Genomic DNA, 27,954 nt, shown 5'->3' with positions numbered 1-27,954 from the left:
TTTACATGTATACATTTACATACATATGTTTATATTTATATCCCTATACTTGGGAGATTGTCATAGTGTAAATCAGGAACAACCTTCTCTTTATTGACAACCTCATAATAAAACTCAGGAACCAAGACAAAAGGAATTGGCTTCAAGGGATCTGAACCTCACTGCCCATACAGGTATTGATTCATTTTAATGCTTTTATGATTTCTGCATTGGCAGAAAATTTCATACTTCCTATTTTTTTTAAATGATTCAATTTTTTATTACTAAAAATAGCACATTTGAGAACATTTAGGAAATAGAAAAAGTAGAAATTGCTAATAACTTTGTACATTGAATAAGCAAGAAATAGCATCCCAATTATTTCCTTAATTATTAATGAAGTTAAATATTTGTGTTTTTTGAGTAGCTGTGTTCCTCTTTAATCGAATGTTAATATCCTTTGCCCTTGTAATACCTATTGGAGTTGCTTCCTTTTTCATATCCAGTTATAGGATCTCTTTATATAATAAATATAATTTAACTGGCATTTGCTTGCATTGACTTTTTTTCTCACTCTGTTAGAGGTTTACAGAGGCAGGGCCGTTTAGTTAATTTTTGAGATCAAATTTGTCCATCTTTTTGCATTTTGACCTTTTGGGTATAATTTTGCTATGGTTCCTTTATTTTTTACATCATTTTGATGTATTACTTTTTTGGTGCTAATTCTGACGTGCTGAGATGGTATTGCCCCATGTCTGCTCTGCATAAGCTTTTCTCTTTCCCTTGTTGAGAAAAGGTCTCTGCCTTCTATTACATTTGACTGTGTTGCTTTGTAATTAACTAAATATTGTTCAGCCAGGTAAGTTAACTGCTCCACCTTTACCCCCTGCCTCCAGCCTCACACATCCCACCCCTCATTCTTTTACTGTATAACTTTCTGCAATTGACAGGACTCTTGATAATCATAAAACAGCTGACTGGTGTTATGCTAATTAAATCTAATTAAATCTGGAATTCCTTCCTTACAGATAAAGAAATTTGAGGTGACTAAAATGATTGGAAAGATATCTTTATTTTACAAGCTGATAGTTTTTTTTACAGAACATTTAGAAAAATATTTAAAAGAGGATAAAAGCTGCAAGCATGTAAAGCATTCTGTTAACATTTTATTTCTTGTTTTAGTTTTTCTGATAGTTTCAAAAATAAGCTTTTGTTAAGTTTCCTGATTATAAAAATAATTCCTATTACAGTAAGTACAGGAAAATGAAAGTGAACAGAGGGTGTAAATTATCAGTGATTCCACATGTCAAAAGTAACATGTTAATACTAGGTATATTATGAATTTATATATGTACAGACATTTGTCAAATACTTTGCAAATATGTCAGAACTTAAGCTAAAATCTGGATGATAAAAGGAAGTAAGTTCAGTTTCCAAAGGCACACACTACTTTCATTATGGCTTTCTCCAAGTTTTCTAAAATCTGTATGTATTAGAAAATAATATGTAAGGTGCTTTTTTCCTAATTATCAAATGCATGTGCATTAAGAAAAACATTCCATTTTAAAACCAGATAAAAATCCATATTTAATTTTTTTCCCACTTGTCAAGAGTAGTATTTCTGTAGATTACCTGCAAAGCAAACATATTTAATCATGTTCAAATTTTTCTGGTTTGTAATTAAAATTATCTTGTTCTGATTATAAAGACAAAATATACTCCTACAGAAAATTTCATTCAAAACTACAGAAGCATACTATCAGAAGTAAAACCAACGTTCTATCTGCAGCTCAACGATTGAAAGACCTTAGGGTAAGTTAACCTAAGCTTCATTTTCTCATTTGTCTATGGGATTGGTGGTGGGCATTAATAATTGTTATCTATATCAGAATTGGAAGGAGATAATATTATAAAGTGATTAGCATAAAACATACACAGAGAAGCATTTAGTAAGATATTTGTTACTGTCATTGTATTGCATAATTTTTTACTTTAGTTTTGTCTTAATGATTTTCACAAGTTCTTTTATTTGAAAGTGTTAAATGTCTATACAGTATTTCACCCATGAATGTGCCTTCATATTTTTTTTCCATTTCCCTATGGTTATATGTTTAAATATCTACCCCCAATTTTTTATCATAAATTAAGCAAATTTAATATTCTTTCAAAAAATTTTCTCTCTTATTACCCTGTGATAAGTTCTAAGTAAAATCTGAGTCAAATAGTGTAGGCTTTTTTAGGCTTTTGAAAAATATTTCCAGGATTGTGTGACTATGCGTTTCCACCAGAATATGTTTAGTGACTATTTCAAAGGCAATCTTGGCAGTTCCAGTTATCTTACTGTTTGGATTTATATTTCTTTAATTATTGGAAACACTGAATTTTTTGCTTATTGAGCATGTGCATTTTTTCATATGTGAATGATTTGTTCCTGTCTATTATTTTAAGTATCCTATTAGCTACAAAGACTTTTTTCCTCAATTTATGTCATTTTGGGGGGGGCTGGGCTATTCAATTTTTAAAAATTCAGATATAATGATATTTGTTTCAGGCATACAACATAATGATTCTATCTATGTATATATTATGAAATGATAAGTCTAATTAACTTCCATTACCACACATAGTTAATACAATTTTTTTCTTGTGATGAGAACGTTTAAGATCTACTCTTAGCAACTTTCAAATATACAATACAGTATTATTGATAGTCACCATGCTGAACATTATATCCCCAGGACTTATTTGTACCTTTTGACCACCTTGACACATTCAGTTTAATAGTCAAATATGTCTGTCTTTTATTGCATTTTGACCTTTTGGTGATAATTTTTTTTACATAGTACTGATGTCACGTTCCTTGTCCTCTATTGCTTTGTCAGTGCTTATTCTTAACGTGCTAAGGTAGCATTTACTGCTTGTCTCTTGTTCAGATAGCTTTTCTTTTTTCTGGTTGAAATGAAGATGAATTTTTAAAATAAATTTATGAAAATTCCTTTTATATTAAGACTATTTATCTTTACAGCAAGTATTTTCCCATGTTTCTTTGAGTGCATGTCTTAACATACAAGGTATTTTTTTTTTTTTTTTTTTTTGCGGTACGTGGGCCTCTCACTGCTGTGGCCTCTCCCGTTGTGGAGCACAGGCTCAGCGGCCATGGCTCATGGGCCTAGCCACTCTGCGGCACGTGGGATCTTCCCAGACCGGGGCACGAACCCGTGTCCCCTGCATCGGCAGGCGGACTCCCAACCACTGCACCACCAGGGAAGCCCCCAAGGTATTTTTTGTAATGTAGTGAAATTAGTTTTTCCTTTGTCATTTTTTTAATGCTGTCTTGCACAACTTCCCCCCATCATGTGAAGGTGTAATTACCCTGGTATTTTATGTTATTGTTATGGATACAGCTTTTTACTAGTATTCTGTTTCCAAGTTATTATCCACTTGTTCCATCACAACTTTTTGAATAATCTTTACTTTCTCACTGAATTTTTATGCTTTGTAAACATCATGTAATAAAGGTCTTATTTATAATATGGGCAAACTAGGGTCTTTTTCTTCAGTTATAATGATATTTTATTCAAGTTGTCCTTGGCATGTAGATTGCTGTTTTGAATGGGGTTTTGTTTTCACATTATATTTCAAACTATTGCAGTAGTAGGAAATACATGAATTTACCATGTTTTTGTTATTACTCTCATTGATTCTTAACATTTTGAGGGGATTTTGGGGGATTCTCTTTTTTTACCTTAGAGAGTCATGTTATCTGCATAGTATAAAAACCTTGTTTCATATTATTTGTATCATAATTTAAAGCATTGGTTAATACTTCCAGCAGATTATAGTTGTAACACGAGGCATTGTGCCTTGTAGGTAATTTTAATAGGGATAATTCTAGAATTAGAATTTTAAATTCCTTTGTTAAAGAGAGGTATTCTTTATTTTCTTTTAATTAAAAACAATTTTTTTTATTGGGGTATAGTTGCTTTACAATGTTGTTAGTTTCCACCGTACAGTGGAGTTCCCTGTGTTATGTATATAGCAGGTTCTTATTAGTTATCTATTTTATACATATTAGTGTATATATGTCAAGCCCCATCTCCCAATTCATCCCCTCCCACCCCATCCCCCACTTTTCCCTCTTGGTGTCCATATGTTTGTTCTCTGTATCTGTCTCTATTTCTGCCTTGCAAACCAACTCATCTGTGCCATTTTTCTAGATTCCACATACATGTGTTAATTTTTGGCTGTGTTGTGTCTTTGTTGCTGTGCATGGGCTTTCTCTAGTTGTGGCGAGCAGGGGCTGCTCTTCATTGTGGACTCAGTAGTTGCAGCGCGTGGGCTCTAGAGTGCAGGCTTGGTAGTTGTGGTGCACGGGCTTAGTTGCTCTGTGGCATGTGGGATCTTACCGGACCGGGGATCAAACCCGTGTCCCCTGCATTGGCAGGCAGATTCTTAAACACTGCACCACCAGGGAAATTTCCATACTTTTAAAAATGAATGTTTTGGAATTTCTCCCCCGATTTTGATACCTAATCTGTGTTGCTAGTATCCATTTTTAAGCATATATTTGAATGGCAGAATGATGGTTGAAAAAAGACTTAGATATTCACTAAAGATGATTGCATACACTACAGAACTGCTTATGTTGTGGTCCTTAACCAAATGCACTAATAATAGATAGTTCCTCTATTTTCTTGGTAACAGTCTCTGAACAACTACTTTCTAGGGGTTGATGTTATTCTGCCACCTACTGGTTGTAAGTCAAAATCCTTAGTTAGATGGATTACAAAAAATGTAGGCTTTTTAAAAAAACAGTAATGACAAAAACCAGCAGAAGTTTTTATTGTGTATGTGAAAGTTCTGTCTTCAGGTGATACTCAAATAAATGAATACAAAATCCCTATGGTAACTCTTAGTGTATAGAGAGGGCCAGATATTCAGAGAAAAAAAATTTTTCCTGTGGTTCCATTAAAGAAATTTTTTAAATTGAAATACAGTTGATGTGCAATATTATATAAGGTGTACAGTATAGTGATTTATAGTTTTAAATGTTATACTCAATTTAGTTGTTATAAAATATTGGCTATATTCCCTGTGTTGTACAATATATCCTTGTAGCTTACTTTATACGTAATAGTTTGTACCTCATAATCTCCTATCCCTTGTATTGCCCCTTCCCCCTTCCCTCTCCCCACTGGTAACCATTAGTTTGTTTTCTATATATGTGAGTCTGCTTGTGTTATATTCTCTAGTTTGTTGTGGTTTTTAGATTCCACACGTAAGTAATACAGTATTTGTCTTTGTCTGACTTATTTCATTTAGTGTAATACCGTCCAAGTCCATCCATGTTGCTACCAATGGCAAAATTTCATTCTTTTTTTTGGCTGAGAGGTATTCCATTGTATATAGATACCACGTCTTTATCCATTTACTTCTGTATATTGGCAGTTGTAAAGCTGCTATGAACATTGGGGTGCATGTATCTTTTTAAATTATTTGGTTGCATCTTAGTTGCAGCATGTGGGATTTTCGTTGCGGCATGTGGGATCTTTGTTGTGGCATGTGGGATCTTTCATTGCAGCGCATGGAATCTTTCATTGCAGCGCACGGGCTCTTCATTGCGGCGCGCAGGCTCCAGAGCATGCGGGCTCAGTAGTTGTGGCGTGTGGGCTCTAGAGTGCATGGGCTCAGTAGTTGCGGCATGCAGGCTTAGTTGCCCTGTGGCATGTGGGATCTTAATTCCCTGACCAGGGATCAAACCCATGTCCCCTGCATTGGAAGGTGGATTCTTAACTACTGGACCACCAGTGAAGTCCCACACGTATCTTTTTGAATCGGTGTTTTTGTTTTTTCCGATATGTGTTGCTGGGTCATGTGGTAGTTCTATTTGTAGTTTTTTGAGAAACCTCCGTACTGTTCTCCACAGTGGCTGCACCAATCTACATTCCCACCAACAGTGTACAAGGGTTCCATTTTCTCCACAGCCTCACCAACATTTGTTATTTGTGTTCTTTTTGATGATAGCCATTCTGACAGGGGTGAGGTGACATTTCATTGTGGCTTTGATTTGCATTTCCCTGATGATTAGCAATGTTGAACATCTTTTCCTGTGCCTCTTAGCCATCTGCATTTCCTCTTTGGGAAAATATCTGTTCAGTTCTTCCCATTTTTAATCAGGCTGTTAATTTTTTGATGTTAAGTTGTATGAGCTGTTTATATATGTTAGATATTAACACCTTATAGGTCATATCATTTGCAAATATCTTCTCCCAATCAATAAATTATCTTTTCATTTTGTTGGTGGTTTCCTTTGCTGTGCAAAATCTTCTCAATTAGGTCACATTTGTTTATTTTTGCTTTTATTTACTTTGTTTTAGGAGACAGATCAAAAAAAAGATTGCTACAATTTATGTCAAAGGGTGTTCTGCCTATGTTTTCCTCTAGGAGTTCTGTGGTATCCAATCTTACATTTAGGTCTTTTTTTTTTTTTTTTTTTTGCAGTACACGGGCGTCTCACTGTTGTGGCCTCTCCTGTTGCGGATCACAGGCTCAGCGGCCATGGCTCACAGGCCCAACTGCTCCACGGCATGTGGGATCTTCCCGGACCGGGGCACAAACCCGCGTCCCCTGCATCAGCAGGCAGACTCTAAACCACTGCGCCACCAGGGAAGCCCCTTACATTTAGCTCTTTAATCCACTTTGAGTTTATTTTTGTATATGGTGTTAGAGGATGTTCTAATTTCATGCTTTTACATGTAGCTGTCCAGTTTTCCCAGCACCACTTATTGAAGAGACTGCCTTTTCTCTATTGTATATTCTTGCCTCCTTTGTCATAGATTAACTGACCATAAATACATCAGTTTATTTCTGGGCTCTATATTTTTCCATTGATCTATGTGTCTGTTTTTGTGCCAGTACATACTGCCTTGATTATTGTAGCTTTGTAATATACCCTGAAGTCAGAGAACATTATTCTTCTAGCTCTATTCTTCTTTCTCAAGATTGTTTTGGCTATTTGGGGTCTTTTGTGTTTCCATACAAATTTTAAAATTATTTGTTCTAGGTTGATGAAAAATGCTCTTGGTATTTTGATAGAGATTGCTTTGAATTGTAGATTGCCTTTGGTAGTTTGGTCATTCTAACTATATTAATTCTTCCAGTCCAAGAACACGGTATTTCTTTCCATCTGTGATGTCTTCAATTTCTTTCATAAGTGTCTTACAGTTTCTGAGTACAGGTCTTTTACCTCCTTAGCTAGGTTTATTCCTAGGTATTTTATTTGTTTTGGTATGATGGTGAATGGGATTGTTTACTTAATTTATTGTTCTGATAGTTCGTTGTTAGTATACAGAAATGTAAGAGATTTCTGTATATTAATTTTGTATCCTGCAACTTTACCGAATTCACTGACTAGCTCTAGTAGTTTTCTGATGGCATCTTTAGGATTTTCTGTGAATAGTATCATGTCATCTGCCAATAGTGACAGTTTTTCTTCTTTTCCAATTCAGATTCCTTTTATTTCTTTTTCCTTTCTGGACTTTTCTAGGACTTCCAAGACTATGTTGAATAAAAGTGGCAAGAGTGGGCATCCTTGTCTTGTTCCTGATCTTAGAGGAAATGCGTTCAACTTCTCACTGAATATGTTAGCTGTGGGCTTGTCATATATAGCCTCTATTACCTTATGTTCCCTTTATGTCCACTTTCTAGAGTTTTATCATAAATGGATGTTGAATTTTGTCAAAAGCTTTTTCTGCATCTACTGAGATGATCATATGGTTTTTATTCTTCAGTTTTAATGTGCTGTATCATGTATCACATTGATTTGTGGATATTGAAAAGTCCTTGCATCCCTGGGATAAATCCTACTTGACCATGATATATGATCCTTTTACTGTATTGTTGGATTCAGTTTGCTAATATTTTTTTGAGTATTTTTGCAACTATCTTCATCAGTGATACTGGCCTGTAATTTTGTGTGTGTGTGTGGTATCTTTGGTTTTGGTTTCAGGGTGATGCTGGCCTCATAAAATGAGTATGGAAGTGTTCCTTCCTCTGCAATTTTTGGGACTAATTTGAGGACAGGTGTTAATCCTTCTTTAAATGTTTGGTACAGTTCACCTGTGAAGCCATCTGGTCCTGGACTTTGTTGGGGGTTTTTCAAATTATTGATTCAGTATCACTATTGGTAATTGGTCTGTTCACATTTTCTATTTCTTCCTGATTTGGTCTTGGGAGATGGTACCTTTCTAAGATTTGTCCATTTTACTGGCATATAGTTTTGTAGTAGTCTTTTAGGATCCTTTGTATTTCTGTGATCTGGGTTGTAACGTCCCCTTTTTCATTTCTGAGTTTATTGATTTGGGCCCTCTCCCCTTTTTTCTTGATGAGCCTAGCTAAAGTTTTTCAATTTTATTTATCTTTTCAAAGAACCAACTCAGTTTCATTGAGTTTCAGTTCAACTGAGTTTCATTTGTTTTTTAGTCTGTATTTCTGCTCTGATCTTTCTTTTCTTCTACTAACTTTGGGTTTTGTTTGTTTTTTCTCTAGTTCCTTTAGGTGTAAAGAAAGATTGAGACTTTCCTAGTTTCCTGAGGTAAGTTTGTATCACTATAAACTTTCCTCTTAGAACTGCTTTTGCTACGTCTTGTAGATTTTGGATTGCATTGTTTTCATTTTCAGTTGCCTTTAAGTATTTTTTGATTTCCTCTTTGATTTCTGCAGTGATCCATTGGTTGTTTAGCAGCATATTGTTTAGCCTCCACGTGTTTGTGTTTTTTTGCACAAAACACAACTTTGTAGTTGACCTGTAGTCTCATAGTGTTGTGGTCAGAAAAGATGCGTGATATGATTTCAGTTTTAAATTTACTGAGGTTTATTTTGTGCCCTAGCATGTGATCTATACTGGAGAATGGTCCACGTGCACTTGAACGTGTATTCTGCTACTTTCGAATGGAATCCTCTCTATATATATCAATTAAGCCCATCTGCTCTAATATGTCACTTAAGACCAGTGTTTCCTTATTGATTTTCTGTCTGGATGATCTGTCCATTGATGTAAATGGGGTTTTAAAGTCCCCTACTATTATTGTGTTACCATCAACTTCTTTTATGTCTGTTAATGTGTGTCATACATGTATATAGGTGCTCCTATGTTGGATGCATATATAGTTACAATTATAATTTATTCTTGGATTGATCCCTTGATCATTATGTAGTGTCCTTTGTCCCTTGTGACAGTCTGTTTTAAAGTCTATTTTGTCTGATAAGTATTGCTACTATGGCTTTCTTTTGACTTCCATTTGTGTGGAATACCTTTATCCATCCTCTCACCTTCACTCTGTGTCTCTAAATCTGTAGTCTCCTGTAGGCAGTGTGTGTGTGTGTATATACACACACACACACACACACACACACACACCTGCCTTATTCTTGTGTCCCTTCAGCCACTCTGTGTCTTCTGATTGGAGCATTTAGTCCATTTGCATTTAAGGTAATTATCAACATGATATTCTTATTGCCATTTTGTTAATTGTTTAGGGGTTGTTTTTGTAGGTCTTTTTTCCCCTTTTCTTTTGTTCTCATGATTTGATGGCTATCTTTAATGTTGTTTGGTTTTCCTTTGTGTGTGCATTATAGATTTTTGGTTTTTGGTTCCCATGAGGTTTTTATATAGCAATCTGTATATCACACACACACACACACACACACACACACACACACAGGATTAAGTTGCTGGTCTCTTAATTTCAAATGCATTGTACTTTCCTCCCCTCACAATTACTGATTTTGATATATTTTACATATAATTGTTTTGTGTATCCCCTAACTGCTTATTGTGGATATAGACGATTTGATTACTTTTGTCTTTTAAGCTTCCTACTAGCTTTGTGCTTGGATGATTTCCTACCTTTACTGTATGTTTGCCTTTACTGGTGAGCTTTTCATTCCATAATTTTGTTTCTAGTTGTCACTTTTTTTTTTGCCTAGAAAAGTTCCTTTATCATTTGTAAAGCTGGTTTGGTGGTGCTGTACTCTTTTAGCTTTTGCCTGTACATGAAGCTTTTGATTTTGCCACCAAATCTGAAGGAGAGCCTTGCTAGATAGAGTATTCTTGGCTGGATACACCCTCCTCAAGTACCATAGCAAAGGTTTTTCCTCTAGAGCCTTGCTAGATATTCTTGGCTGCAAACACCCTCCTCAAGTACCATAGCAAAGGTTTTTCCCTTTCATAATTTTAAATATATTGTGCCACTCCCTTCTGGCTTGCAGAGTTTCTGCCGAAAAATCACTTGATAGTCTTATGGGGATTCCCTTGTATGTTTGTTGCTTTTCTTTTGCTGCTTTTAATATTCTCTTTAATTTTTCTCATTTTAATTACAATGTGTCTTGGTGTGTTCCTCTTGGGGTTAATCCTCTATGGGACTCTGTGCTTCCTGGACTTGGGTGACTGTTTCCTTTCCCAGGTTAGGGAAGTTTTCAAGTATTATGTCTTCAAATGTGTTTTCAGCTCCTTTCCCCCTCTCTCTTCTCATTCTAGGACCCCTATAATGCAAATATTAGTGTGCTTATTGTAGTCCCAGAGGTATCTGTAACTGTCCTCATTTCTTTTCATTCTTTCTTTCCAGTGGCAGTGATTTACATGACTGTCTTCCAGCTCACTGATTCATTTCTCTGTATCATTTAGTCTGCTGTTGATTCCTTCATATATATTTTTCATTTCAGTAATTGTATTCTTCATATCTGTTTGGTGGTTCTGTATATTTTCTAACTCTGTTAAAAACGTCTAACTTCTCGCTCCATTCTTCTCCCAGGTTCTTTGATCATCTGTACCATCATTACCCTGAATTCTTCTCCTCAGGTAAGTTGTGTATCTCCACTTCCTTCTTCCTTCGTCTGGAACATGTTCCTCAGCAACCTCATTTTGTCTGTTTCCTGACCTTGGAGAAGGGGCCTTCTGTAGGAGATGTCTTATGCGTCCCAGCAGTGCACTCCCATCTCACTTCCCATGCTATATGCTCTAGGCATTTCCCCCATGAGGATTGTGTGGGTCTTTCTGTTGTAGTGGGCTGACTATGTGGGAGGTCTGGTAGGCTTCGTTAGCCCGCAGTGTGGTTGGTTGCCAGGCCCTGCCTGGTGCAGAGGCTGCCAGCTGCTGGTTAGTGGGGCCTTGTCACTGGGAAGCTGACTGCAAGACCCCAGGGGGGACACAGGGCTAGTGCTGGCTCACTGGTAGGTGGAGCCAAGGTCCAGAAGACTCTGGGGCTGTTGCCTGCCCATGTCCCAAGGTTAGTGCTGGACTACTGGCAGGCAGAGCCAGGTCCTGGAGTCTGGCTGCAGGGCCCAGGGATCACACAGCTGGTGTCAGATCACTAGTGGGGGTTGGGGGAGGTGGTTCCTGACACAGTTGGGTACAGGGTCCAGGGTGTCCCCAAGCTTGTTTTGGCCTGCTAGTGGGCAAGGCTGGGGACCAGCTTATCCCAGGGCAGGGTGTAGCTAGCTGTGGGTAGACTGGGTCCATTGGCTGGAGAACTGTGGTTTTGAATCGGTGTCTGCCTCCCTAATGGGTAAGGCTGGTCTGGAGCACAAGTGCTTGCCCACTGGTGGGTGGAGCCATGTCTAGAGGCCTCTGTGGGCTTTGGAGGTCCTTATACAGCCTGTCTGCTGTGTTCCCACCTAGTAAGTTGCTTGGGCTGAGGTGTCCCAGCACTGGCATCTACAGGCTGTTGGGTGGGGTCAGGTCTTGGCACTGATGAGCTAGAGAGAGGATCCCACAACAGTGCTTGCCCGCACCAGTGTCCACGTGGTAGAGAGAGCTCCCAAGTATGGCTGCTGCCAGTGCCCATGTACCCAGGGTGAGCTGCAGCCCCCCGGCCCCCCACTGCCACCTCTCTCAGACTCTCCAGGACCAGCAGGTAGGTCTGGCCCAGGCTTCTGTCAATTTACTGCTTTTTCCCTGGGTCCCACTGCAGGGAGATTCTGTGCCCTTTAAAAGGGGAGTCAATGTTGTGAGCCTCAACTGGTGGGGAAATAAAGCCCCACTGACCTTCAAAGCCAAATGCTCTGGGGGCTCGACTTCTTGGTGCAGGACCCCCTGGCTGGGGAGCCCAACATGGGGCTCAGAAGTTACTCCTAGGAGAGAACCTCTGCAATACAACTCTTCTCCAGTTTGTGGGTCTCCCATCCCGGGGGGTATGGGACATGGTTATATCTAAGTCTGCCCCTCCTACCCATTCTCATCGTGGTTCCTTTTTTATGTCTTTAGTTTTAGAAGATCTCTTCTGGTTGGTTCTGGTCTTTTTCATTGATGGTTGTTCTGCAAGTACTTGTGATTTTGGTGTGCTCATGAGAGGAGGTAAGCTCAGGGTCTTTCTACTCCACCATCTTGGCCAAAGAGAGTATCTTTGATACAACACAAAAACACAGATTTAAATATCTTTGACCTTTATCTTATTGATAAATTCATATAATTTGAGTTTTATAAAAAATCTGCACCATTTCATCTGGATTCTAAGCATTCACACCGACTACTATGTGGTTTTTTTAATGGATTGTAAACTAAAGAGCTTCAGCTTACAAAGTATCACACTAACAGAGTAAATCTTTTCAGTGGCAGAAAGAATTTAATGTGCAAATATCCAGGTATAAGTAAACTTGATTAACTTATAATATTCTGAGAACTTTTATATATTGGTTTGCCCATGCAGATGCTAGGATCAGATCACTGCTCTACCCACAAAGCTTTCATCCACCCCAGACAACAACACATACATAGCACACGTGTGTGATACAGAGTGGCTTCTGGACCAGCTGATCCAAATTCTTTTTAGTACCATCCCTGGGTTCCAAGAAAGCCTATTTCTTGGCTAGGGAACTACCCATTTCCTCTATCTCCAAAACACTGTCTCAGAGCAGAATATTCTCATACTGAGTATTCTTTCTCCCAGGATGGATATGATTGAAAACAGGTGACCTCTTAATTATGCCTCCTGAAGCCTGTCAAAATGCACTTTCTATAACCTTCCTTGTTCCTTCTGTTCTATTTAATACAGTATTAGAACAAGATGAATATAAAGCTGCTGATGGCAGTTAAGGTCTGTTACCTGAGCTCAGATGTTTCATTGTGTATACAGCCCTTTCCCAATTTTAAGTTCATGCAGTATTCTAGCTCTTTATTGGCCCATCTTCCAGGAGGCTGTGACTATAGAGGTAGAGGTTTATCATTTTTTGCGTCGTTTCACCTAAGAGCCCATCAGCAGAGTCTATATTTGTGAATGGAGGGCAAGTCTAATTTCTACTGACTGAACTTTTATCTTAGTTCGGAAGGATACTTTATCACTTAGAAGCCAACACATTCCAGCCAGGAATTAGTGATCCATAAAAACAACTCATTTCTTCCTACTAGGCAGAGTGTTTGGTTATTAATCCCTCCATCCTTCTCCAGATAACACAGATTTCACAAACCTTCTATGCATCTTATGTATACAGGCCCACTCAAAGGCATCACTTAAGCTCAGAGAATGGGGAAAGAGGGTTTTCTAACTTTCCAGTCTGACTGACTCTCCATTAATGAGCTAACCTGTGCCCTCAACTTTTCCTACTTCATCCTATAAGGGGAGTGGGTTATGGATTCCACTTACATTGTCCACTTAGTTTACTTCTCCATCTTCCATATCTGCATTTCTCATTCACCCCTACCACTTACCTCATAGTACACTTACCAGCCATGTGCAACACGTTCCTGGCTATCATTTGGGAGGAATACTGCTGTGTGTAGACCAAGCTCAAGGAGATGCCTCTAGTTAGCCCCCAAACTCAGTGTCCAGAAATGGGTTTTTACATATCCTGCTGGGTGCTTGCAGCTGGTCAGAGCTCCCAGTGGACAACCTGCTGATGTGGACTACCTACTGGGGCACAGTAGAGAAGCCCCATCAAGATCTAGGTAGCGATCAGGATTATAACTTTGAGAATGACCTAAGTCTGCTGAAGCATTGGTTGTGTGCAGAGGCAGGAGCCGCAAGGGGACTTCGTTCAGGACAGTGGTAGAACTGGGGTCATCTCGTTACTGCTACTAACCAGTCTCGAACTACAATCAAGTCACTAGCTGGATGTTTTGTTAAAACATCATTAAAACTGATTATTCTCCTATCCATAATCTCACTTCCCTGGGTTACTTACTATATCAGTGATGTTGCTGGACCAACACCATTCTATTTGGAGAGATGTGCAGATGACTGAAGATGGTGGTATCAGGCACAAGAAAAATGCATAACCTGCCACTCCAATGCTCTATCCCTGCATAGAAAGAGTGGTTAATTTTTCTCTAGTATCCTTTACTGTCACCATCCCACTGCTGGCTTTCAGAAGAGCATGGTCAAAAGAAAAATCTCAACAGTACTACAATTTAACTCTTAATAGCCTTTGTCCATCCCATAGGAATGACTTTACACCCCAGACCTTACCTCTACCACAGTCTCAACAGTTCTCTTCTACTCAAGGTGACCTATAAAAACGGCTTTTATTAATACCCAGAATATAATGCTGAGAAACACTGTTCTCTCACATCATAGACTATTATCTATTTTCTCATACATCTCTAATCATCATCTTAAAGGATCTGAGCCATGTGGTCACTTTGATACAACAGAGCAGCAACCTGATTCCCAAACCAGATGCAAAGCTTCATACAGTGGGTTTTCATACGCTGCATTCCTCATTTATCCTGGCATTATATTTTCCAAAGAAAAACAGGAATGGGATTCTCCTTAGTTCCCTTGCGTGGGGGAACACAAGGTGATCTTCCTAACATTTCTAAAGAAATGTGGCCAACAACACAACCCTCTCAGCTTTAGAGTGACTGTAAGAAAGCAGCAAGGGGCTTCCCTGGTGGCGCAGTGGTTGAGAATCTGCCTGCCAATGCAGGGGACACGGGTTCGAACCCTGGTCTGGGAAGATCCCACATGCCACGGAGCAACTAGGCCCGTGAGCCACAACTACTGAGCCTGCGCGTCTGGAGCCTGTGCTCCGCAACAAGAGAGGCCGCGACAGTGAGAGGCCCGCGCACCGCGATGAAGAGTGGCCCCCGCTCGCCGCAACTAGAGAAAGCCCTCACACAGAAACGAAGACCCAACACAGCCAAAAGTACATTAAAAAAATAAAATAATTAAAAAAAAAAAAAGGCAGCAAGGACTACCCAAGCTCCACTGTGTTCCTAGAACCTTTAGAAAAAACACTAGTTCACATGAGCTCAAACATTTCAATCCTGAACTGATACCCTCTTCCCTGAGTTCCTTAGAATCAGGTAAACCAAGCTCAAAGCATGTACAAATCCCCTTACCCCTCCTTCCTACTGAGCCTCATCATGGTTCTTCATGGTGAGTACTCTCACTTGCTGCAAGTTAGGACACCTGACTTGGGTTAACTATAGAGCTGATCCTGGGGTGTCTAGCTGGGCTTCATTACAACTCCAGGAAAGAAAGTCATGTGAGAGCATCCAGAGAGAACTAGCAGTCTTTCAACTGTGCTCTTAGTGGTCAGAGAGAAGAGAATTTGGTGTTAATTTTTTTGGACGCTACTAATTTTTTTGGAGGGTGAGGGTGGAATATGCTCCCTTTTACTTTATGCATATAAGTAATGTTTTTAACTGTTCAAAAAATATCTGAAAGATTTGAGAAAAGCTCTGTTTCCTTCAACTAATGTGACAAGAAAAAAGGTCCAGAGATTTAGGTCTGTCCATAATATTCTCATAGCTATAGTGTAGACATATTGTACATTAAAAACTCAGCATTGTTGTGACCACCTAGAGGGGTGGGATACGGACGGTGAGAGGGAGACTCAAGAGGGAGGAGATATGGGGATATATGTATATGTGTAGCTGATTCATTTTGTTATACAGCAGAAACTAACACAACATTGTAAAGCAATTATACTCCAATAAAGATGTTGAAAAAAAGAAATACTGGCATCAAAGCATAAAAAAATTAAAAAAACCTCAGCAATGTGAACACATCTTGTACCCAAGTCCCTTGAAATAAGATTATCAAAAGCACTGATTCTGAAGACTTCCTGGAAGATAAAAACATATTTCATAGTCTTCGCTCTAAGAGCAGAACGCACAACTTAAAACCATATAGCTAGAGAAATAGAGCGAGACTCTGACAGATTTTATCTTCCAAGGACAGCAACAATGCTGTCTCCCACCCCATGTGTGCCTTGAAAACTATGCCATTTCTCACCAACTTGAGGTTGGTCTACTTCATCCCTCTTTAAATAATGGAAAGGCTTGTATTGGGCTGCACCCCGAAGGCCTCCAAGCCCCGTGGCTGCCCAGCCTGAAGACCTAAGAAAGAGCCCACAGACAGTGGAAACATCAATGTCTTACTGGACAGGGAATCTTAAGAAAAAGGTCCTGCAGCGACACCCCGTGGACAGCAAGCAAGACGTGGCAGCAATCTTACCTATTTGAGGGAAGCTACTATTATACAGGCAATTTTTATCAGATTGGCTCATCAGTTACCAAGGAAACCAGTAGCAGAGGCCCTTCCATCACAACCCCTCAGGTTAATGACCAACATCAGAGCAGATACTGATATTTCCCTTTTATGAGCTAGCAGGTGGAGCCGTTTTGGCCTAAGCATTAGACCAATCACTAGGTGGGCCCGGGGCCCGGGGCGAGCAGGCTGGTGGGCGTGGGGTGTGAGGGAAGTGGGGGCTGGTCTAGCGGGGGATGCACGAAGAGCAAGAGAACAGCCGTCCTGAGTGTCCTGACCACACACCCCACCCCTACGCACCCTACACGACCCTTATGATCTCCATCCGCCCCTCTTCTGAGACACCCCCGGGGTCAGGTACATAGCGGCGCACCGCAACCAGATACCACAAATGCAATACACACAACAGCTGCTAAGAAGTGTCAAGAGTAAGCTAGGCCCTTGGCACACAGGGCAGGAAGAAGGCAAGTCTTCAGTTGCCCCCCCTATGGCGGCATGAGCCAGATGGATTTCCCATGGCATCTCGCTGCACACCCAGCCATCAGACTCATTTTGCAGCCTGGCCACCACGGTGGCCCAGTCCACAAGCTGATTCCCTGCCCTCAGCCTAGCGAGGAAGTCTAGCAATACAATACAGGGAGGTCGTGACCAGTAAGCAAAATACAAGCCTTAACAGCATTCTGAGATAACAACACCCCTACCTGTGGTTTCTGTCCTGGCCTGCAGTACCATACCGCCTGTCCACCCTCAGTCCCCACAGCCGGCGCCAAATAATGGAGCCTTTCAATTAGCAAGGCATCAGCAGGGTTGGAAGGCAGGTGGAAATACCAGCACTTATCTTTACCAGGCCATTCCTGAACTGCATAGCCAAGAAAGTGGGATTCCTTGGTTGATATCGATGTCTATGGTGAGAAAGGAAGACAAGAAAGAGTACAGCCATTTTGAAAAAAAGACCAGACAACGGTCTTGGGCAAAACAGATCTTGCAAGCTAGAGAACAAAGGCCAAGGGGTCCTGAGTCCTGAGGGTGGGATCAGAGAGGGGGACAACATCCTCCCAGGAATAAAAGATGATCTCTGTTACATTAACGAGTATACCTAGTTGCCACAAGGGAAGAAGCTCAACTACAGATTTCAACCTTACCTGTTCCGGGGCTCTCTTGCAGAAGCTCCTCACGCACTCCTTTCCCCTCCCAGAAGCGTTCCGTAACCTGAGCGCCACCATGGAGCCTCCTGCTGCTGAACCAAGATGTGTAACGATCTCTGGAAATTGTCAGGGATCATGACACAAACCCTCCCCTTTGTTATAAAAGCAACTGGCCTCTTCCACTCAGGAAGCTGCTTCTTTTCCTCCGCCCCCCACCCCAGCCTTCTCCCTTGTGCACAAGCTCTTTTTTTTTTTTTTTTTTTTTTTTTTTACGGGACACGGGCCTCTCACTGCTGTAGCCTCTCCCGCTGCAGAGCACAGGCTCCGGGCCTGCAGGCCCGCCGGCCATGGCCCGCGGGCCCAGCCGCTCCATGGCATGTGGGATCCTCCCGGACCGGGGCACGAACCCGTGTCCCCTGCATCGGCAGGCGGACTCTCAACCACTGCGCCACCAAGGAAGCCCAAGCTGTCTCTTTTAATAAAAATCTTTGCTTGCCTAAGAGTCTTGTGGAAGTAGTATCATTTCTGTGGTACTGCTGCCCAAGAATCTGGAAAGGGCCCGGTAACAATGGGAGTCCTGTTTCTTTCCCACAGCTGTCCTAGATCCTGAAGAGTGGTCCTTTGCGTTGCTCTACGCATCATGGAAGCCTTCTGTAACGGCTTCCACCTGTTGTAAGACACTGCAAACTGCATAGAACTGTTGTTCCAACGCACTACATCACGGCTCCGCCCCCTTCCACAGCTGGGCCCAGAAGCGCCAGGGTATTAGTACTTTGCCATCGCCAAAGGCCCAAACCACACCCTGCCGGGAAAGTGGCCACACCCAATTCACAAGCCTGTCCTCAGTTAATATCCCTGAAGCCTGTGGCTTTTAACTGTTTAGGGGTTTGGGGTTGGGGGTACGCTCCTTTAACCAAACAGATAACCCCCAAACCATCGGATAGGAAACCCAGGTCCTCGCGTTTTGCCTTCACCAGCCAGTCCCGGGCAGTCAGATCGGCCACAAGCACAGGGCTGCTAGTTTTAAACTGCAAGGAGCCTCTGAGGTTAACAGGATATCATCAGCATAAGGGTCGAGAAAGACATGCCTCATGGTAGACAGCTGCCACAGGTCCCACTTGCCAGTGGATGGCCACCTTGGGATCATCCCCCCTCCCTACCCCGTTATCCGTCATTATTTCCCGACATCTCAGCACTCACCGGAGTATCCTCGGCCTCTGGGTTCTTGGCTGGCTCGCCAACTGTTGAGCTGCACCCTGCAGGCCTGCAAGCCTTATAGCTGCCCAATCTCCAGACCCAAGAAAGAGCCCAGAGGCAGTGGCAGAGACATCAGTGGTCTACTGGACAGGGGTCTTACGTGTCTGTATTAAAAGGTCCTCAAAGAACACCCAGCCGTGAAACGCAATCGGCCGGCAGCCATGTTTGCCACTCCTCCCGGACACAGGAGACTACCATTTGTAGGGAGAACTGACCTCAGGTTCGCTCATCAGTTACCAAGGACACCAGCAGCTGGGGCAGGTCTCTCACAACCCCTCAGGTTAATGACCATCACCACCACAGATATTTCCCTTTTATGAACTAGCAGGTCGAGCTGTTTTGGCCTAAGCTTTAGAACAATCACTTGGTGGGGAAGGGGGCAAACACGTTGGTGTGAGCGGGGTGTGAGTGAAGCAGGGACTGGTCTAGCACGGGATGCACGAAGAGCAAGCGAACAGCCATCTTGAATTGACTAACCATACAGAGTGTCAATGTTTTACAAAAAAATTTGTTGGAAATAATATTCTATGACTTCCAAAGGTAGGTTAGGGTTTATCGAGCCTGGCGGTGCACACATTTGAGGCCAGATAATTCTTTGCTGTGGCTGCTGTGCTGTGGGAACTGTAGGGTGTTTAGCAGCATCCCTGGCCTCTATCCATTACATGCCAGTATCAGCCCTCATCACCAGTTGTAACAACTGAAAACGTCTCCAGACATTGCCAAACGTGCCCTCGGGGACAACACTGCCCTCAGAACCAATGGATTAGGTCATAATAGCTTGCTTACTGGGCCACTCACTTCTGAGCCCAAGGCGCCTTTTAAAAAGTTCAACTACACTGAGTCTACCACGCTCACAGAAAAACCAGACCACAAGGAGAGTCACCGTGAGGTGCTTCTGTACCCAGTACCAGCTGAGGTCCCAGCTGAGACTCATTCGCATCAGACAGGCAAGTGAAAGTGCCTACCACATGCCAGGTCAATCCCAGCCACCCAGTGGAGTGTGCTCCTGACGCCCTAGAGATGGTGAAACAGAGGCCAGCCCTTCCTTCCGTGCCCTGTGGGAATCCCTGGCTCACAGAATCTGTGAGATGAGACATTGATTATTTTGGGTGATAGATTTTGGAGTCATTTGTTTCAAAGCTATAGTACTGGGGCCATTGTTTGTTTGTATTGTGAGTGGAGGTCTACAACAATAAACAAACAAGCCCTATTTATCAGATCAGATTGAGTATGAGTGTAAAATCCTTTAAGACTTCAGAAAGATCTAGGTGGTGTCTCAGAGAGTCTTTCAGACAAACAAAGGGCCTTCTGAGGATCCTAGGGAATGCCTCACAGATTCTCTCCATTAAGTGACAGGGCTCTAAAACACCAACTTGCTGTCTCACTGGAGACTCATGGGTAGCCCAAGGTGAAAAAGGGTATATATCTGAAGAGATTTGTGGGTGTGCCTCTTATCCAATGGCATTCATTATAAACCGATATACAGCAAACCAGTAAATGGTTACAGTAATTATATCAGCTTAGACTGAAAGTAATAGCATACACAATAAAGAGGGCTTCAGATCCTCAAACTTTTCCAGAAAGGAAGCAGGATGAGAAGTCTACACGATGTAAAACATAAGCACTTCTTGTGGGAAAGGAAGGATAACTTAAAAGGCAGAGCCAAGAAGCCAGAAAGGAGAAAAATCAGCCTTGGAGAATAACTCCCAGAGACTTAGAACTGAGCCCTAATCTGAACATTGACACCACCTGCCCTAATAGGGAGCCGAATTACAATAGGCCCGTGACTGCTATGTGCTTTCTGCTTTACCCCATTTTGAATGGGACTATTACAGTATCTTATGCCTGCCTCACCATTGCATGTTGGGAGTAAAGGAACAAATAACCTCTCTATTTAGATTACAGGGCTTCACATTGAGAAGAATGGCACTCAAGGAGCAGTGCTAGAGGAACTGTGCCTGAGGAACTCCATCCACACCTTGATCTGATGGAGATGGTGAAACTCTGGACCTGGATTTTTGCCATAATAAGATGAGACTTTGGAAGGTTTTGAGAAGTGATGAATGTATTTTACATGTGAAAGGATGTGACATTTTATGGACTGTAGCAGATTGTATTTTTAAAAGATGGCAGCAACATTTCCCTCATTTCACATATTTTTCTGGAATGTTGAAAATCCTCCAGTAAGAGATATATTGTCTAATTCCTCTCTCCTTGAATCTGAATGGGTTTGTGACATCTACAATACGTAAAAATGATACTGTGATTTCTGAGGCGTGGTCATAAAAGGTAATGCTGCTTCTGCCTTGCTGACCGAGCCTTCATACGAGAAGTGCTATCACTCTGAGTATCACTCTGAATATCACTCTTAGCTACTGCGCCACCAGGGAAGTCCGAGCAGATTACATTTAAAAGAAATATCTTCCTTCTGACCTTTTCAAAAATAACAGGAAAATAAATAATATATAACTTAGACCTTCGAATCAAGTGGGGTCTTTTTCTTCATTAACAACTTGACAGGAAACTCAGGGATTAAGGGAAAATATTTTGGCTCTTGAGATACAGAACTTCACAGACTTTCACTGGTCACTAAGTTCAGCAAGTGGTTATTTTCACTGCCCTCATTAAGACTGGTTATTGATTAAAGGAACTGTTGATGCAAATACTTAGACCAGTCCATGCTTAGGGTACCACTGGTTCAATGGCCTTCAAATTTAAAAAAAAAAAAAGAATAAGTGAGACTTCCCTGGTGCTCCAGTGGGTAAGACTCTACACCCCCAATGCAGGGGGCCTGGGTTTCATCCCTGGTCGGGGAGCTAGATCCTGCCTGCATGCCACAACTAAGAATCCATATGCCACTACTAAGAAGTCCACATGCCGCAACTAAAGGATCCCGCATGTCGCAGCAAAGATCCTGTGCCACAACTAAGACCCAGTGCAGCCAAAATAAATAAACAAATATTAACATATATACATATATGTATATCAGTGTTCAAACCTAGATACTGGTATCCCTGAGGGTACATGATTATTATCCAGGGGCATGCAAGCACATAGATTTTAAGAACACATTTTTTACATCCTCAGCATCGATAAACATCCTTGATGAAACTGATCAGCCAGAGAAGAGAGATGGAAGTTTGGCCCATCGCCATTCTCACATTTAGACTTTACATCACTTTGTAAAATAAAGTCCTTCTTACCCATTCCAAGCCTCAGCCTGGCGCACTGCCTCAGGGTGCAAAACCTCTGTGACACCAGAGGGACAATTCCAGAAGGCTTAGTTCTTCAGAATGATTCCTTTGATAGAAAAGCAGAGGGGACTTTAATAAGATGTTTATGCTTTATCAGTTACATCCTCTCTCCTGTATCAACATCTTTCTTTTTATTGGCTAGTTCTGATCAACGTTAAATGTGCTTAATTTTCATTTTATCCTAAACATGACTACTGCTCAGCCCTATGACCACTTGTTAGTATTATTTTGCTTCTGTCATTCTGTTCACACCCAAACTTCAACGTTCTCTGGATTATCTGTCCCTATTTCTTCACATGCACCTCCTTCCTCCAATTGCCATAATTTGGATTCAACCTCCCTGTTCTAATAAAACTGCTCAGCCAAAGTTTATAATAAACTATCAATACATGTTACTGAGATCAGAGATTGCTGTCAGGCAGCCTCAGCTGACATCTCAGAAGCATCGGACACTTGTTACCACGCCCTCCATCTTAAGGTCTGACGCTCATCTGGTCTCCGTGTCACCACCATCCTCTGCTTTTCTGCCCTTCCTCCTCTCCTTCCTTTGTTGACTGCTCCCTCTCATCTTAGGGAATTGGTGTTCCTCAAAATTCCATGCTAGTCCCACACTTCATCCTCTCTGCACATACACTCTCAACCTCCCAAATAGTTCCAAATGTCCTCTCTATGACTGTGACCTCCATATGCATGTCTTTCCCCAGAATCTTATCTCCAAACATTAGATCCATATTTCTACATGCTAGAATATCTAGAATATCTCCACTTCACGTGTTCAAAATTGAATACATATTTTCCAAACTTTCTCGCCCTTCTATGTTCCTTGTGTGAATGGGCCCCAATCATTCTGCAGCCCAAGATAGAGACATGGACATTATCATTGAGTTCTCAACTTCCTCAAAGCCCATAGCCAATAAATCATCACAGATTCTTCTTCTGACATCATACTCATGGCCACCCATCATCTGTACAACAGCCTTCCTACATGAAGGGATATGCCTACCTTATGAATCCTATTTCTTTCATTGCAGTTGTTTTAAAATATAGTCACAGACTGTCTCATACTCTTCCCTGTCCCTTCCCTTGACTATGTGCTTGATGTAGCAACTTCCCTCTAATCAATACACAACACAGGTTGAAGTGATGGTGTGTAACTTATAAGACTCTGTCATAAAACAATTTACTGCCTTCTCCACTTCTAGTTTTCATCACTCACTTTGGTAGAAGCCAGCTGTTGTGAGGACACATCACAGAGCTTAGTGGAGGGGCTCAGGTGACTGTGATGAGGAACTGAGGCTTCCTGCCAGTGGTCATGTGAATGACCCATGTTAGAAGCAGATCCTCCAACCCAAGTCAAGCCTTCAGGTGACTGCAGGCCAGCTGACATCCTGACCGCCACCTCATGAGAGACCCTGAGCCCACTGAAAGCGCTCTCAAATTCTTGATTCATAAAAACTGTTAGGTAATAGACTAGTGGTTAACGCCACTAAATTTTTAGGTTACTAATTATGCATCAATAGAACACTAATTTACCAATGTAGGAGACCCAATGCAAATTTCTAGCCTCCTTTGCAGATAGAATGCAGGCACTTGAATAAGACTTTGCCAATCTGAAGCACCTGTGTGACATTTTGATCCAGAGTGAAAAATGAGAAGATATAGGCTCTGTGTGGTGATTCCATGTTTGCTGGCTGAAGCAGTGGTTTCCCATGGTGGCAAGTTCAAGTTTCCAGGAAAGAAATGGCATCAAAACATGGCACTTCCTTTCAGTTCCTACTGGGATATCGGCAAAAACATAAACAGAATTGACGAAACTATTTATATGCCTTTTGGATTTTAAGGGTGACTGAAGGTTTAAGGGCACTTTGCACCTCTTTAAAAGCAAAAGAGTGAAGTAAGCCAGAAAGAGAAAAACAAATATCGTATATTAACGCATATATGTGGAATCTAGAAAAATGGTACAGAGGAACCTATTTGCAGGGCAGGAATAGAGACGTAGACATAGAGAACAGATGTGTGTACATGGTGGAGGGGGAAGGGGAGGGTGGGATAAACTGGGGGATTAGGATTGATGTATATACACTACCAAGTGTAAAACAGATAGCTAGGGGGAACCTGCTGTTTGGCACAGGGAGCTCAGCTCGGTGCTCTGTGATGACCTAGGTGGGATGGGGATGGGTGGGAGGGAGGTCCAAGAGGGAGGGGATATTTGTAGACATATACCTGATTCACTTCATTGTACAGCAGAAACTAACACAACATTTTAAAGCAATTATACTCCAATAAAAATATAAGAAAATAAAAGCAAAAGTAAGATTCAGCGGATTTCCCTGGCAGTCCAGCAGTTAAGACTGTGGTTCCACTGCAGCGGGCATGGGTGTGATCCCTGCTCAGGGAACTAAGATCCCACATGCCGCGCACGGCCAAAAAAAAAAAAAGTTAAGACTGAGCACTTAATATATAAAGCAGCCCCACAAAGCAAAATAAAACAAAAGGCAAAGCTTGTCATACTATAACATAAATAGTAAAATTTGCAAATATAGCAATTATCCTAAGATAATAAATACTAATTCTTACAAATTAAAATGAAATTTCTTTCTATTCAAAACTACAGTTTCTTATTATTGATAAAAATCTGCCAAAATGACTCAATATATTTTTTAACGGAAGCAGACAGAAAAGCCTTTGAACTGAGTAAATATTTACAAGATTGAGGCCACTAATAAGTGCAGTCAGCCCTCCAAATACATGGGTTCAACCACTACAGGTTGAAAATATTTGAAAAAAAAGTTCCAGAAAGTTCCAAAAAACAAAGCTTGAATCTGCCACGTGCCAGCAACTATTTATAGCATTTACATTGTATTAGGTATTATAAGTAATCTACAGGTGATTTAAAGTATATGGGAGATGTATGTAGGTTACATACAAATACTATACCAGCTTATATAAGGAACTTGAAGATCCAAGGTATCCGTGGAGGTCCGGGAACCTCTCCCCTTCGGGTACTGAGGGAGGACTGTAGATGAGACATACTGTGGAAGCTTAAGTCTCCTTTTCAACTTCCTGAGTTTTCTGATGAGCTTATTAATACAAAGAAAGCATTTACTGATTTTCATGTCTTAACTTCCAGTATGACAATGTCCCAGGCACAGCAGTTGTGAACTTTGCTTCTCAGATCGACCCTGGTACTTTGTGTTTATTTTGGGTTTTTTTTTTTTTGTCCTTTTTTGTTGTTTTTGGCCACGTCCAGCAGCTTGTGGGATCAGGGACTGAATCCGAGGCACAGCAGTGAAGGCGCCGAGTCCAAACCACTGGAGCACCAGGGAATTCCCTGAGGCTGGTACTTTGGAAGGAGTTCTTCAAAGTCTGGCTGGAGTCCTCATTGCTCAGAAAGTCTTTCCATCTCATTTTCTGCACCAAACAGGTCTCCAACAATTCTAGCTGCTGATCAGTCCAATGAGGATTATCATCCCTCTCTGCTGAAAAAGTTGAAGATCTGCTAGATTACTGCATGGAGAAAGAGGTGGCCTGAGCTATTTGCAACTGGCTGCTCCTGGAGGAACCTGAAAACATTCTTGTCCTTCAGGCAGGAAAACAATGGAAAGATTCTTCCATTAGGTGCAGAACTTGTGAGGGTCTCCTGCTTTGGCAGGCCAAGGTTCGGGGCTGGTCACAGCTAGGGGTGCAGACAGGGCTGGAGAACATCATCCTGGGTGTCCTCAGTGAGGAGGGTGGCAGGCCCCGGTGAGCCTGGTGATGCAGGTGTCTGGCTGTGGGAGCCTGTATCCAGCTGCTCTGACTACCTGCCTGCAAATGAGATTCTTAAATAGTACAAGGTTCTCAATTCTGTACTCATGCCAATGTTGTTTCCACTTTTTCCAATTTCTCTCCAATTTATCGGCAACAGATAATGTCGCAACTTCAATGCCTTTTTTGTGTATTACACTGGAAATTAAACACATTCATGGAAAAGGACAGAGTATAAATCCAATAGGATGTACTCATCCAAATGAGACCCAAGGTTGAAATAAAATCTGAGTCTCAATCTGTGTCTTTTTAAATTCTAATAAGAGTACTTAGACATTTGACATTTTACTGTACGTTCATGCTTTGTAATGCACCAAAATACAACTAGCCTCGCCTCTCTCCATTTCCCATTTAAAGGGGCTAAGACATTAGATTTGAATTCTTCCACATGACTTTATAGGAGTCATAGATCATGTTTCCAGACATAGTCTATGGATAAGAGTGGCATAAATGTTAACACTATGGTCTAATTCATACCATTCTCTTCCTTCTGTCACCAAAAGTGTGCTCACCACATATATATGTGACACTGTGCTTGGCAATATGGATTCCAGAAAAGTAAGGCAGGGATGGTGACTGCCCTCCAGGGAGCAGGGAAGACAGACTTTAGAGGCAGGATTAGGATGAGGGAAGCACCATGTGCTCAGTGCAGCTGAGGGCCAGTGCTCAGAGCTGATGAAGAGGAGGGCCTGGGAGCAGCAAAAGGCTCCACTCTGACAAAATCTGGGGCTCCTGAATTTAATTGACATCAGACTTTAATTTCCTCTTCTAAAAAACTGAGACAACTCAAGTAGTTGTCACACAGGCAAATGTAAAGATTAAATGAAGTTTGCAAATTATAGTCTGAGAATCTGAATTTAGTGAACATAGCTGCCTTTAGCATTAATGTGACATATAGTAACTTGCAGAGTCCATGATCAGCCCCGCCAAGAGAGGCTTTGACTGCCGCTCCCTTAACGCTGTCAGGGGTCTGCGTGTTGAGGCCCCAAATGCAAACTGCAGGAGAGGGGTTGCCTTCTGGACTGCGAAGGAGCAAAGCCCAAGTTTCCAGGCCTAGAGCAGTGTCTGGTACATTAAGGAGAGAAATCCTACAGCACTTGAAACATTTGCAGAGAACCAGCATCGAGGAGAAATGGCTGCTCTGTGAATAGTATAAATGAGATAAACGGTCCCTTCCCTCATCCTCAGTCTCAGGCCACCTCTGGTGATATTATTTTAAGACAAAGGTGTTTTTAAATGTTATGGGGACCAGGAAATGGGTTTTAAAATGTAGATGGGGCAGAGGGTAACAAGAAATGGGACATTCCTATATTTTTAGCTATGGAAGATCACAACATTACTTCGAAATCTATTTCCTGGCTATTTGGGTAAAGAAAGGGAGGGCTTCCCTCAAGCATGGAATGTAAGAAGGCACCAAATCAAAGTGATCAAGATAAATCATAGTTTAACGCAATATATAAAAATGAAAACACCACAACATACATGCTGAAGAAAATGTCAAAATTTTAAATAAAGACAGAAATGACCCTGCATTTGGATGACGCTGACAGTCTTACAGAGGAAGGCTTCACATTGCCAGTGAAATTTGGGTAATTTCTGTTTAGTCTATAAAATTCTTACCAGAGAAAATGAGAAGATCAGACCTGGTAAATGTCCTGAGCTTCTTGTCCAGGACACTAATAACTCTTCTTTCTACACTACAGTCAAGCTGGAGTCCTGGGAAAGGGGTTTCAGAAACTCAAGTTAAATAAAAATTATTTAAGACTTCATAGAGTCACAAGAAATTGTCAAACACTGCAGTTCTCTCAAACAAGTAAGGAAGTAGTCTTGAAAATATTAATGAGTTTGCTTCCATTAAAGCTAGGAAAGTAAAATTATATTAAATTCTTGTTTTAGTATAAAGAAACTATAGTTTAGTTTAATAAAATGCTGTTTTAATACCCATATATTTTAATATCCTACCTTCAAGATTTAAATATTTTCAGAAAATATCTTAAAATATAAAAACTTCTAAAATATTTAATT

The 27,954-nt window shown here is 41.2% G+C and overlaps 1 protein-coding gene and 1 long non-coding RNA gene across 20 annotated transcripts in view; one reads left to right on the top strand and one right to left on the bottom strand.

The window, feature by feature from the left end:
• Positions 1–27,954, top strand: part of KLHL9 (kelch like family member 9) — a 53,560-nt gene that overhangs the window by 3,866 nt on the left and 21,740 nt on the right. For 3 of the 19 annotated variants that reach the window (XM_060155162.1, XM_060155159.1, XM_060155158.1), the window contains exons 2-5: positions 1,707–1,791; positions 8,527–8,572; positions 10,791–10,837; positions 12,242–12,331. The gene's annotated coding sequence lies outside the window, so the exon portion shown is untranslated. Of the gene's footprint in view, positions 1–1,533; positions 1,792–3,124; positions 3,257–8,526; positions 8,573–9,422; positions 9,470–10,790; positions 10,838–12,241; positions 12,332–13,688; positions 15,795–17,630; positions 17,843–20,766; positions 20,984–21,955; positions 22,119–25,372; positions 26,584–27,954 lie in introns of those variants that run through there. The other 16 variants (XR_009541610.1, XM_060155165.1, XR_009541607.1 and 13 more) reach the window with 13 other exon arrangements.
• LOC132523694 (uncharacterized) lies at positions 1,110–27,644 on the bottom strand. Its single transcript, XR_009541611.1, has 4 exons — positions 27,550–27,644; positions 25,060–25,929; positions 22,072–22,168; positions 1,110–1,611 (listed from the first exon to the last, which is right to left on the bottom strand). It is a non-coding gene; the product is annotated as an uncharacterized LOC132523694 (long non-coding RNA).

This window comes from Lagenorhynchus albirostris, chromosome 7, assembly GCF_949774975.1.
Source record: "Lagenorhynchus albirostris chromosome 7, mLagAlb1.1, whole genome shotgun sequence".
Taxonomy (NCBI): Eukaryota; Metazoa; Chordata; class Mammalia; order Artiodactyla; family Delphinidae; genus Lagenorhynchus; species Lagenorhynchus albirostris.
The sequence above is the reverse complement of the archived record's forward strand: the minus strand, read 5'-3'. Positions and strand labels throughout refer to the sequence as shown.